Raw genomic sequence first — 14,794 nt, 5'->3', positions numbered from 1 at the left:
ATTAGTTCCATTTTCTCTAGGGTTGAACGGAGAGAAACAAAGAAAAAAACCAACAAAAAAAACAAACCTGTGACAAAGGAGATTACACAGCAGCAACTGGACACCCGCACAAATGAAATACAGACTAAAAATGACCACCAGAGCCTGGAAATGGCGTAATAGTAATCAGCCATTCACATTGTGATTGGCTGATTAGTATTGATTGATTACTGTTGATTGGCTGATTACTATTGATTGGCTGGTTACTATTGATTGGCTGATTACAGTTCTTCCTGTAATTTTTTTTTTTTTTTTAAATTGCCATTCTTTTTCTTTATTAATTTTTATTATTTTTTTACTTTTTTTTTCTGGGGGCTACCGCCCCCAGACCCTCGTCTATGTGGGGGCTCCAGCCCCCACGCCCCCGGAATTATTCAGCTGACATACCTCGCAACCACGTGACATCAAAACACCACAAAGTAACGGCCACCACGGCCATTATGTGACGAACAATAAAAAAAACGAACAATAATAATATGTGACGAACAATAAAAATACACGAGGACGGTTTCATATCGTCGCGTGTTTCCAGTGCCGTTAGTTACGTGTCACGGAGAACAATACCAATAAACAAAAGACATACCTCGCAACCACGTGATATCAAAACACCACAAGTAACAAGTGCGGCTATTGATTGCGGCCATTCTTTTTCTTTATTAATTTTTAATAATTTTTTTTCTGGGGGCTACCGCCCCCAGACCCCCGTCTATGTGAGGGGTGGGAATTGGTATAAACAATACCAATAATCAAAAGAAGGGGGCTTACCGCCCCCAGACCCCCGTCTATGTGAGGGGTGGGAATTGGTATAAACAATACCAATAATCAAAAGAAGGGGGCTTACCGCCCCCAGACCCCCGTCTATGTGAGGGGTGGGAACAATAAACAATACCAATAATGAAAAGAAGTACCCCGCAACAACTTGTAATCAAAACACGTGTTTCCTCGTGTTACGTGGCACGGGTGGCACGCAGTGCGTGTTCTACCGTGCCGGCTGCATCCGTCTCTTAAGGAGATCACGTGACGATAGGCGGAGTCAACACCCGTCAATCACGGCTGTATCGCTAGCAGTCTGGAAGGGGCACCCGTTTCTGAATCTGTGCCGTTTGTTTCGTTTTGAAAAAAAAAAAAAAAAAAAAAATACTGTGTTATTTTTATGTATAATTATTTTAGTTCCTGCTCCGAAAAAATTGCTGTATTGCCGTTAATTTCTTTGTTTTTTTAGCTCCGCCATACTGTTATGTCGCGTGACATTTTCCACGTGCAGTCGTAGAAAAGATGAGGGGGAATGCAGTGAGAGGGCGGAATTACGAACCGTACGTCACTGCTTTCCCCCTCTTCTTCTCGACGTGATTTTCAAAGGGGCACCGTGTTCTGGATTATTACCGAATTTTTTAATATTATAAATATAATTTTTTGAAAATTTCTTTTATAATGGTTATTACAAATTCTGCCTTGAAAACTTTGTCAGAGGTAGCATGACTCGTACGGAAAATGCCGATGGCGATTCCCAGGGGAGTCATGATTTTATCCTTTGCACAATCTGTGACATGTATTCCAAGGTCGACCTAGTGGATAATCCTAGCTCATTTGGGAATTCTTTTCTTCGTCACCGTTGTAAGGAGTGCACCGATCTTAAGTTACAATTTGGTACATTGCTAGAACAACTTGAGTCGCTGAAAAAACGAGTGCTTGCCCCCGAGAATAATGTACCTGGGAGCTCGTCAGGGACTCAAGAATCTAGTAACCTACCAAGTGATGCACTCCCAATTCTGGCCCCAGAACAGAATAACCAAGTGCAAACTACTTTGGTTCAAAAGGACCAAAGTAGTTTTATTAGGTGACTCCACTGTCAAGGAAACGGGAAATATTTTTTAAATTAAGGACAGGGTATGTCTGCCGGGAGCAACTATTAATGATTACGAGTTAAAATCTGACAGTCTGTCACCAACAGACTGTCAGATTTTAAGGGAGGTAAAGAAAATATTATTATTCATGTGGGGACTAATGACATTAAGCATACACGATCTCAGTATTTGTTAGATAAATATAGGACCATGCTGAAGAAATGCCACAAGTTAGGCCACAATGCCTGTCTGCAATTCTGCCCAGGCACAATAGGAGGGATTATATGCTGAAAGCCTTGTGGATTAATTCAAGACTTGAAGAACTCTACAAGGCTTTGGGGGGGGGGGATTTCTATCAGCTTGGCCCGCACTTGTAGGTAGAAAGAATCTGTTTTATAGAGACATGATGCATTTAAACAAAGGTAGTGCAAGTGTTTTGTCAGTAATATTGAGGACAACTTAAAGGTTCAGGGAAACTGCTAGTTTGAGGGGACAAGGGTAATATAGATACATCTGATAATATTGGTCAAATTAACGCTTGCACATGCCTCAAGGGTTCTTTGTTACCGAACAGAACATATTAGCAAGATGTTCTGAGGGGAGAAACTTTTCAAATAAGCGGGTAGCAAGCTTTAATAACTTTAAGGGGTGTGACAGGATAGTTAACTATACAAGAACACTAAGTCTTAATTGTTTATACAGTAATGTCAGAAGTGTCGTCAATAAAATGAGTGAATTCGAATTGCTGGTTAGGACAAGTAACGCTGACATAATAGGGCTTACAGAAACGTGGTGCCACCGGGGGATAGGGGATGATGAGTTTCAGTACGGTATGTATAATGTATTTAGGAAGGATAGGGAAGATAGAACGGGTGGTGGGGTCATGCTTCTTATCAAAAGCAGCCTGAGCGCGACGAAAGCTTTCCAGGATTCAGACGTTTCGCATGTATGGTGTGAGATAGTTGGAAACATAGGTATAACGAGAATGGGAGTAATCTACAGGCCAGATGATTGTGAAGATTATGATAACAGCCTCTACATGCAAATGGATGGGCCAGTAAGAGTGAATGTCGTATTATGGCTGATTTTAATTTGACTCTAATTGATTAAAGTAAATTTTTAAATTAACTAGATGATTTACATTTGAATCGACATGTCAGGGAAAGTACAAGGGAAAAGAATACTCTAGACCTCATTGTCACCCACAAACTAGATGACATAATACGGCTGACATTACAGAAATAAGTAGCAGGAAGTGATCACCGAGTTCTACGGTGGACGATGAAGAGAGTGGTAGCAGTAGTTAAAGGCAAAGGAATGGGTTATAATTTCAGGAAAGGAAATTACGACGGCTTAAGATGCTACATGGCCTATATTAACCGAACAGATATCTCACACAGAGCGAATAAACCGAATAGATATCTCACAGAGAGCGAATACAATTGAATTATGGTATAACTTTAATGGGCTGGTTTCACTCCGTGGCTGAGTTAGCCGGTCTCAGGCGTAGATAGCAAGGTTTTTTCGTCCAGCAAAACAGGTAAATCGACCATAATATATAAACGGGTACATGTAAGAAATTACGGGTGGCCCTCTAATATAATAATTTGAATTTTGAAGTTCTGCATGCCATGACTGTCGTCGAGGAGGCAAGACGTGTCGTGGTGAGCAGCAGTTGATTGTTTTGGAGGAAGGCAGTCCCAACATGGACCAGTGGAAACTAAAGGTAAGTATTTACGCCTGCAATTGAAGAATCACAGTAAGTGCTTTTCTTGTTATAATATTAGAATAGTTACACATTTCTAACCCGTTTGCGTTGCTTCGCGATTGTCATAACGCTAGCAGTAGCGATTGTGCAGTAACCACCTACTACATTGTCAAGGTTCAGAACTGTGGAAATATACATTAATATACTTTATTCGGGGATTTTACACGAAATTAAAATAGTTTTCTTTGTTATAGAACTAGAAATTCCAGAAACTTCCATCCCCCCCACACAACTTTAAACGCTAATATCTTCAGTTATTCTGTGAATTTTAGAATAACTTTAATATCGCTAGATAGCTCTCGATGTCTTCTATTATAAACTATTTAAGATGCAGAGACTCTGTGGGGGGGGGATTTCGTTATCTTTATTATTCTGAAAATCCTATTCCTCAAAGAGGCCTACAATTATATTATATTATGTTATATTTTTTTTTATATCCCCTTATTTTAACCCCTCCCACTTTTACACCTGACTTGATTGATTTCAGAAAATTCCCAGACTCACGGGGACCCCTAATATATTAAGGTATTCTTCCACTGGACTGGCTGAGTTTAGAAATGACAGACACACACACAAGAATGTAGAATATACAAATTTGTTTTTTATTGTCATATTATATATAAGAAAATTACAATAACCTTTAACAGAATACAGTATTTAGTTTGACACTTGTTATTTTACTAATTTTTAAATGTGTATATATCTTGTAATTTACAGTCAACCTTGTTATCAAAAGAACTACTAAATCCTAATACTTATATATATCTACATATATATCACTGTGTCTCTTCATGTTGCTCTACAAAGATTTCAGTAGGTCCGGGCATTTATTACCCCTCACAATGCACAATCTGTCTCTTTGCTCCTTAACAGTCCATGTAAGTCAATAAACCACCATCAGCCAATGAACAGACAAAATATAATTTCATAAGTGCTCGTTTCCCAACTTATTAGGAAATACATGTATATTCATTCCAGAATCCTTACTTGCAAACATGTCAACAGTCAACAATATCCAACCAATTTACTTAGTTACCTTTCCGTTCAATTAATCCACTATTTCACAATTAGGGCTAGATGCTCATTTAATTGTTTACCTGTTTAATCATTTTCTACCCCAAATAAGTCATACTCACAGCAATTTAACATTCACAATAATTCAAGGACAAAATTTTTACTTCCTACTACAGATTAACTTACTCTTAAATTGCATTACTCTGATCTCTATACTAAATTAAATTATCACTCCTTAAGTATTACACTCGTTCAAATATATATGTATATATATTTAGTACCTTGACATTCTCTCTTAAAACTTATAGCGTCCTCCTAGAGTCCTTTTTATTATTAAATTAGTTCCCCTTTTTTTACAAATTATATTCTCAGTACTTATTCTAACACTTACGCAATGGTCTGGTATTCCTCCCTGCTCGGTCTCTCTTCCTATCTGCTCGGGGTGAGGACTGGAAAGCGAAAGGTTGCTCATCCGGGGAACACAGTAATCTATCCTGGGTTTCTCTACCGGGTACTGCACGGCTGAAGATAATACCGGATCTTATCTCCTTTCTTCCTCCATCTGCGTTGCGTCCGAGGACTGGGATACCTTCCGGGTCGACTAGTCACTCAACTGCTCAATCGAGAAATTTGCCTCTAGGACGTTTCTCCATTCTTCCTCCATAGACTGCATTAACTTCTTCAAGGGAACGATACTTCCGACTCTAGACTTTCACAAAATAAATTCTTATAACAAATTCTCCCACTACAGCTTCCATCTCCCCAGGACTGCATCCACCACAAAAACTCCTCTCCGAATGAACCCAGTATCAATTTTTTCTTCCCTTCTCTCCTTTCTCTCAAATTTCCCACCGCTTTCTTACTGGCCAATCGTTGACTTCCACATCCTTTCATTCGTGATCCTATTCGTCTCCCTTCATTTCCGTGGGCGTGCTTTCTTTTTCCTAGTGTGATCGAACTTCCGATAGACTGGAAATTACTGGTAATTTCTCGAAATTAAACGTAAGTTCCGGTCAGCTAAGAGAGTTTCAGGCTTTCTTTGTGACCTCACCCCCATATCCATTTCTAGTCGCCCACACCTGCTAGAGGTCGAACCGTGAAATCTATAATAGGGCCACTTCCGCACTCAGCGCCCTTTCTATAGTGTATATGCTCCTGTCTTAAGTGGGATTTGTTTCGGTCCATTATGATTGCTTTTACTGACTCGCTTAAGGAATTTTTCCATACAACCGAGATTTAACTAACTGGGTGTGTCTGGAATAACCTTCGAATTTCAGTGTTTCTTAACAAATGATACTTGTCTGAAACTAACTATATACGCCACAATTAATTCTTCCAATATTTAACAAACTTTATTAAATTATTGTAAGGCTGGGTCCTTACATTGCATCTCTCTCCCCCTAAAATTTATATCCCATATATATAAATTTTATACAGGTCCTCAGGCGGATGTGCCTTCTTCCAGGGCCTACTTATTAACTACAATCTATCCCTCCTTCTAAATTTTCTATATACAATTATATACATGACATTACTTAACGTATATTAAGCTTCATTAAACTACTCCCATCCTATATTTTCATCGAATACTGCTCCTAAATACATCTGCTGTATCCTGTTTATCTCCTTCAGTTTGTGGACCCTTTCCCTATTGGAAGCTTCAGATCTGCATTTCCCCAATCCTTCGATTCTTTTAATTTCTGTTGTTCCATTTAGTTTGTGGTCATTCCCATTCTTTTCACCGCCACTTTCTTCCGCTTTATTTAAAAGTTCGCTATCTTCATGTGTCTCTTCCCTTCGAGACGTTTTCTTTCCAGAATTTCCATTGACCCTTTCTGTCATTTCCAAAACTCCCACGTGTAACATCCTTCCACTTTCTCGACACTTTCTCTCATTATTCTTATTAGTTTTGTTGTTCTTCTTCAATTCCCTTAATTCTTCTTGTGCAACCAGAACTTTATTAACAGTGTTTGCCTTATACCCTTCTAATTCTTTCACACTCGTTCCCTTTGAAGATTCCCCTCGCTCTGGCTCGTACTGGGCTCTGCTGCCAGCATTTTGCCTTCTGTCTACTTTAGGCCTCACCTGGGTATCACTACCAAAGTTAATGCTGCCATTTCCCACATCTACCTTGGCTCTTAATTTCTTTAGTAGGTCCGTGCCTAGTATTGCGTCATGTCGACGACTGTTTACTCTATTTGCCACTAAATATGAATGGGGCACCATGTTTTCACATCCCTGTAATCTTATCTTGTCTCTGACTATATAGTTGGTGTGAATTTCTTCAGCACCTACCCCTTTCACAAGAAATTCGCGGCAACATCTCACATCTCCCTTATTTGACCCTTTGCAGTATCTGATGAGGTAATCCCACATTAATATTGACCTCGAGGCTCCTGTGTCTACAAGAAATTTACCTGGTACCCCTCCTAAGCTTCCCTTTACACATAACAGGTCGTTCCCCCTTCTGTTATCACTTACAGCGCCTAAAGATATGTTTTTTCTTTTGGCTGTGTTTATGTGTAATGCTTGTTCACTCCTCCCAGGGTTTTGCTCCTGGCTGTAGTTACTACCTCCGCGGTATCCCCTTTGGCTATTCCTGTGTGGACAATATCTAGCGAGATGTTCCTTGCCCCCACATATGTAACACCTCCTCTGTCCGTTTCGCCTATCTTCTCTGACTTCCCCCTTCCACCCCTCTGTGTTGTTGTACTTGCCTCTTGTGCTCTGCCCTGTTTGTGGTCTTTCGCCCCCCTGCCTATTATTTTCATCTAGTGCATTCTTTTTTGTGTTTAATTGCTCTAATAATTTATTTAATTTTATTTCCATTCCCGCTATCTGTTTTTCTAGCCCTTCTAACTTAATTTCGCCTTCCCTTTCTTTATTACCTTTCCGTTTTGTCTCTTCTTCTGTCGCTAATACATTTATTTCCCCCCTTATAGCCCCCCGACCTTGGAGGTCTAGCTTTTCCTCATCAGTGGCTAGTTTCATGGCCTCAGCTAATGAATTGGGTTTTCTCCTAAGGATTTCTCGCTTATATTTATCCCTGACCCCCATCAAAAACTGTCCCATCAGGATTTTGTCAAAGGCACTATTTTCTTTTTCCGATACTTCTGTTGTTAATTTTACTGTTAAAAATCTTTTGTAATAGTCCTCAATGCTTTCGCGATTATTTTGACTATAATTATTTAATATCCCGATTCCTTCTAGGAACGTGATCTTTGGGGAAAATAACTTCCTTAATATCTTTTCAAATTTGTCTAATGTTTCTATTTCCATCCCTTGGGTTTCCTCTAAATACCTAGTCTGGGCCCTGCCTTCCAGTTTGAATTCCGCCATCATGACTATTTCTAGTTCCGTTAATTCTTCCTTTTCCTTAATCATTTTCAGTTTTCTCAGAAAATGTTCCACATTTTCTGATGGTTCCCCTTTAAATACTTTTAAAAATTTGCTTAACTTAATTGGGCCCCTATTATCATTCCCTATACTAACAATTGTTTCTCCTGATGTCTCCTGCCCGTTGATATTTTCCTCCCTTTCTCTATCCCTACTGCTGTTCGCTCTCCTTGTAGCCATGACTTATCTTTCGAGGTTGGGGTTTAATCTAATTAACTCGTTATTTGTTGTCAATACCTTTCTTATTCTATAACTTAATTCACCTAATTCTAAAACACAAATTCTAATTCAGTACCCACTTTAACTACTTACTTTTTTTCACTTTTCACTTTCTGGCTCGCCAGCTGAATTTTTTTCTATCAGTTTCAGCAACTGGATTACATATACATATATATATATATATATTTTTTTTTGTCGTTCTGAACTCAGCCTTCCGTCGTGAAGAATTATCCTGGCTGGCTCGCCAATTGTGGGGGGGGGGATTTCGTTATCTTTATTATTCTGAAAATCCTATTCCTCAAAGAGGCCTACAATTATATTATATTATGTTATATTTTTTTTTATATCCCCTTATTTTAACCCCTCCCACTTTTACACCTGACTTGATTGATTTCAGAAAATTCCCAGACTCACGGGGACCCCTAATATATTAAGGTATTCTTCCACTGGACTGGCTGAGTTTAGAAATGACAGACACACACACAAGAATGTAGAATATACAAATTTGTTTTTTATTGTCATATTATATATAAGAAAATTACAATAACCTTTAACAGAATACAGTATTTAGTTTGACACTTGTTATTTTACTAATTTTTAAATGTGTATATATCTTGTAATTTACAGTCAACCTTGTTATCAAAAGAACTACTAAATCCTAATACTTATATATATCTACATATATATCACTGTGTCTCTTCATGTTGCTCTACAAAGATTTCAGTAGGTCCGGGCATTTATTACCCCTCACAATGCACAATCTGTCTCTTTGCTCCTTAACAGTCCATGTAAGTCAATAAACCACCATCAGCCAATGAACAGACAAAATATAATTTCATAAGTGCTCGTTTCCCAACTTATTAGGAAATACATGTATATTCATTCCAGAATCCTTACTTGCAAACATGTCAACAGTCAACAATATCCAACCAATTTACTTAGTTACCTTTCCGTTCAATTAATCCACTATTTCACAATTAGGGCTAGATGCTCATTTAATTGTTTACCTGTTTAATCATTTTCTACCCCAAATAAGTCATACTCACAGCAATTTAACATTCACAATAATTCAAGGACAAAATTTTTACTTCCTACTACAGATTAACTTACTCTTAAATTGCATTACTCTGATCTCTATACTAAATTAAATTATCACTCCTTAAGTATTACACTCGTTCAAATATATATGTATATATATTTAGTACCTTGACATTCTCTCTTAAAACTTATAGCGTCCTCCTAGAGTCCTTTTTATTATTAAATTAGTTCCCCTTTTTTTACAAATTATATTCTCAGTACTTATTCTAACACTTACGCAATGGTCTGGTATTCCTCCCTGCTCGGTCTCTCTTCCTATCTGCTCGGGGTGAGGACTGGAAAGCGAAAGGTTGCTCATCCGGGGAACACAGTAATCTATCCTGGGTTTCTCTACCGGGTACTGCACGGCTGAAGATAATACCGGATCTTATCTCCTTTCTTCCTCCATCTGCGTTGCGTCCGAGGACTGGGATACCTTCCGGGTCGACTAGTCACTCAACTGCTCAATCGAGAAATTTGCCTCTAGGACGTTTCTCCATTCTTCCTCCATAGACTGCATTAACTTCTTCAAGGGAACGATACTTCCGACTCTAGACTTTCACAAAATAAATTCTTATAACAAATTCTCCCACTACAGCTTCCATCTCCCCAGGACTGCATCCACCACAAAAACTCCTCTCCGAATGAACCCAGTATCAATTTTTTCTTCCCTTCTCTCCTTTCTCTCAAATTTCCCACCGCTTTCTTACTGGCCAATCGTTGACTTCCACATCCTTTCATTCGTGATCCTATTCGTCTCCCTTCATTTCCGTGGGCGTGCTTTCTTTTTCCTAGTGTGATCGAACTTCCGATAGACTGGAAATTACTGGTAATTTCTCGAAATTAAACGTAAGTTCCGGTCAGCTAAGAGAGTTTCAGGCTTTCTTTGTGACCTCACCCCCATATCCATTTCTAGTCGCCCACACCTGCTAGAGGTCGAACCGTGAAATCTATAATAGGGCCACTTCCGCACTCAGCGCCCTTTCTATAGTGTATATGCTCCTGTCTTAAGTGGGATTTGTTTCGGTCCATTATGATTGCTTTTACTGACTCGCTTAAGGAATTTTTCCATACAACCGAGATTTAACTAACTGGGTGTGTCTGGAATAACCTTCGAATTTCAGTGTTTCTTAACAAATGATACTTGTCTGAAACTAACTATATACGCCACAATTAATTCTTCCAATATTTAACAAACTTTATTAAATTATTGTAAGGCTGGGTCCTTACAACTCCAAATAAACGCAAAACAAATACGTGAAAGTACGCAAGACGCCGATTTTGAAACTGGAACTAAAAATGCCTTAGAAACAGACATCGATCGCGAAACGCGGGAAAGCAACTCCGCAGGCGAAATTAATGACGAAATAGAAAACTGCCCACACGGGCCTCTTAGTCTAAGGGAAACAGAAAGCTAAAAACTCAGGAAGCAATTGAAATGCAAGAAATCCTGGGCAAATAAGTTGTAGAAAAGCTGGCCTCAACTGCAAATATAAAGGACCCAGTAGACCAAACAGTAGCTACCTACAAACAAAACTACATTTGAAAGACCTCATGGCTGGCTAGCAGAATCACAGTTGCAACGCTTACAAATAGTCGAATACTGGATGATATTAGAGAGCACAAAGAGAAAACTGAATGTGGAAAACAAAGTATTAAAAGCCAGAGTTGAGGCTTTAAACATTGAAAATGAAGCGTATAAAAGCCTAAATGTACAAATTGCACAGGCTGTTGGAGCTGCCACAAACAAAGATCAGACTCAACCTAAAGAGATAATAACAAGAACAAAAAATATTGAACCCTCCCCAAAAAGAATGCAAACGTAATAATATTAAAGGCTACAGACAAATCCTCATTAAAACGTAGTGAAGAAGTCAAAGAAACCGTACTGATTAAATTGAAACCTCACATGAAGGAAATGAAAGTTAATAGCCTTAGGAAAACCAGAAACAATGGTGTTATAATTGAAGCAGCCACGAAAGAAGATATACAACAGTAGTTCTCAATCTTTTTTGCCCCATGCACCCTTTTCACCATATGTCAGAATGTCATTCCCCCTTTCCAAGATTGGCTGACTCAAAAGGTGCATTCCAAAAAGTGAAATATTTATCTTTATTTTTAATTTAATATGTGACATCCAATAAAGTGTGATGTCCTGTAGATTATGTACAATATGTAGAACTGTAGTTTGCAGAAAGATCAATATTCCAAATCAAACATGGAACAACAAATAAAAAAAATGGCCAATTATATGCCATTGTGGAACTTTCTCCAAAGGTATGGACAATCCTAAAAAAATCAGTAGAGAATCTATGCTGGCTGGACCAGCCATACATTCAGGGAATATTTCCCAGTTACAAAACGTTAGCACTGCCACCGATTTGGTCATACAGCCAGGCAGTGCCAGCAAAAATACCCGATCTGTGGCCACTGCTCAGTCACTGGCCACGACTATAAAAACTGTAACAGTAGAACCACACAACCTAAATATGCTACATGTACGTTGGCTAAAATAGACTTTCACCATAGTCTTAGGGACAATAATAATCCCAGCTATCAAAAAATAATAAAAAATAAATTTTTCTGTTTATACTCCGGGACGAACAAATGATCAGAGGAGTTCACAAGATAGACAGAATACAAGAAACAGCACCGTATATCAGCAGTCACGGGCTTGAACCCCGGTCACTCAAGGCACGTGTACTTATGCACCCGCGCGCCTGACCACTAGGCTACGGCAGCTCAAATTGAAAACCAATTATGGGCCATAATTTAAACCAGACTTGTTACAGGGCTCTAAAGTTCATCCAATTTGATCCACAACTGTACGTGCTCTGTGAGCACGTACAGTTGTGGATCAAATCAAGCTTAAAGCAGAGGAAATTAATATAGATATCCTGATAATCCAAGGGCCATATACTCATCAGGGTAGAGTTTAGGAATACCCTAAAACATACAGAATAATAGAATCTTCACATGAAACCTTGTAAGACTTATATCTTACACGTAATCCCCAACAAAATTCCGCTAGATATACGATCGTAGTGGGATAAAAACCTGGCTGGATATATATATATATATACATATATATAAAAATAATAATTCAAATGTAGGCGAACGTGATTGATGAGGTAGATTAATTAATAAAGCGAAACAGAGAAATCAATTTCATTCTTGATATTATAATCCTCTCCTCTTGTATATTAATGACCTTCTTCTATTAACTGGAAATCCTATCCATAGTTTTGCCGATGATAGCACATTGCATTCCACTTTCCATTTTGAGAAACCGTGCCCTGCTCAATCAGCTTCAACTTCTTGAATATCCGCTACCAATTTCTTAAATGCCGATCTCCAGGTAATTCTCCAGTGGGGCAAAGACAACTTAGTTGATTTCAACCCTTCTAAAACTCAGTCTTGTCTTATATCTCGCAAAAAGGATTTGCAAAAAATGCTTATCTTTGGTGACACTCCGATTTCTAGGCAAGTTGATATATCTCTTTTGGGGATTACCCTGACTTCTAATCTCTCTTGGCACAAGCACATTGATTCCTCTGCATCTAAAAAACTTGGTTTTCTTTTTCGGTCTCGGCGTTACTTTTCTTCTAAATAGCTGTTCACTCTGTACAAATCGCAAATCCCCCCCCCCTGCCATGGAATACTGTTCCCACATCTGGCGCAGTGCCCCAGAAACCTGTCTCAGGCTTAGATTCCATTCAGAAGAGGGCAGTTAGGTTAATTAACGACTCACCTCTAATTGAGTCTCTCCCCTCGCTGTCTCACAAACGTACTGTTTCTGCTGCATGCCTTTTCTACAGATAGTTCCATGGGCACTGTTTTTCTCAGTTGGCTTCTATAATTCCCGCTCTCTCTTTCAAAACAGTCCGAACACGTGCCGCCACCAGCCAACATCCATTTACTGTCCAACTTCAAACTCACAGAATCAACTTTTCATCTTTCTCGTTTATTCATTCAACTGCCGTTTTCTGGAACAACCTTCTTTCATACGTATTTCCTGAAAATTACAGTCTACAGAAGTTCAAGTTCAATGTCAACAAATATCTTCTTTCGTCTTCTCAACCTCCAACCCAAGCACGGTACTAAGTACTATAGGTTCTAATATCTCTCGTGTTTGGGGTTTACATTAAAAAAAAAAAAAATATATATATATATATATATATATCTATCTGGATCGGGAAAATTCTGATTTAGATACGCAGTCAGGTAGCGTAAGTGGGTATCGGAGGTTTGAGGGCACTTCTTTTCATTACTAATTACCTCGTATAATTGAGTAAACAAATCAACTGTAATATAAAAACAAAGAGGCTCTCCCCCACACAACCTCACTAACAGCAATAGTAATTAGAAATCCTTCTCTTACACTTACAAAGGTTAACTCTCTATTCTTCCCATTAGTAGTTTGTGCACAAATTATTAGTCAAAGAGGATCCTTTCATGTTGTATCCCATTACTGTAAGCCAGGAGAGGATATAAATCCCAGCATTCATTATCTACAAAATGTACTGAGAGTTCTTCCAAATTCTGAGATAATAGTCTCCATGGATGCCAATGTCGGTCAAGCCTCTGGTACAGTTGACAAACCAAGAACACATAATAGCCTAACAGACTATCTAGCCACTTCACTCCACAACTTACTTATCTACAGCAGTACACTGTGGGAAAGTGATATAGATATAACTTTGGCCACTGCTTCCATATCTACCAAAATTACAGATTAATGGTCCAAGAAGCTTGGACCACCTCAGACCATAGGGCTATAACTAACTTAAGGGAACAAACAGACAGCTACCCCAAGATATAATCAGATACAACTTAAGGAAAGCCAACTGGCAGACCTTTACAGATAAAATCCAAATAGAATAGCAGCAGACTCAAATCCGTAACAACTATAGCCCAGACGAACACAACCTAAATATCACAATTATGCTTCTAAAAGCATCCAATCTAGCAATACCTAAAAGAAAACCGAAGAAAAATTCTGTTCTCTGGTGGTGCCCTGAACTTGATATACTCCGGCGAAGGGTGCACCAAGCCAGAGAGCAAGGTCAACTTGGTCCCAGAATGAGGTTGATGCTCTGAGAGATTCCTATATGACTCTCAGATAAATCTCAACTTCTTTTTTTTTCTATTTTTCATTTCGTGGCGTATTAAAGAAAGAGGGGGGGGAGAGAATCTCTCTTTTTATTTTATTATTATTTTTTTATATTTTTAATACGCCAGGGGAACCTCTTTTTTTTTTTTTAATACGCCGCGGGAACCCGTCTCTCCCCCCCCCCTATTTTTTCCTCTGACGTGGGCCCCCAGAGAAATCTAGCCCACCTTTTGGCAACATCAGGTGGGTCAGAGTCTCGAATTGAGACATTACGAGCACTATTGGGACTGGCCCACCTTCCCATGGTGTGGACGAGTACCCAGA

This window comes from Mastigoproctus giganteus, chromosome 3 (assembly GCF_048544385.1).
Source record: "Mastigoproctus giganteus isolate SK-2022 chromosome 3, ASM4854438v1, whole genome shotgun sequence".
Taxonomy (NCBI): Eukaryota; Metazoa; Arthropoda; class Arachnida; order Uropygi; family Thelyphonidae; genus Mastigoproctus; species Mastigoproctus giganteus.
The sequence above is the reverse complement of the archived record's forward strand: the minus strand, read 5'-3'. Positions refer to the sequence as shown.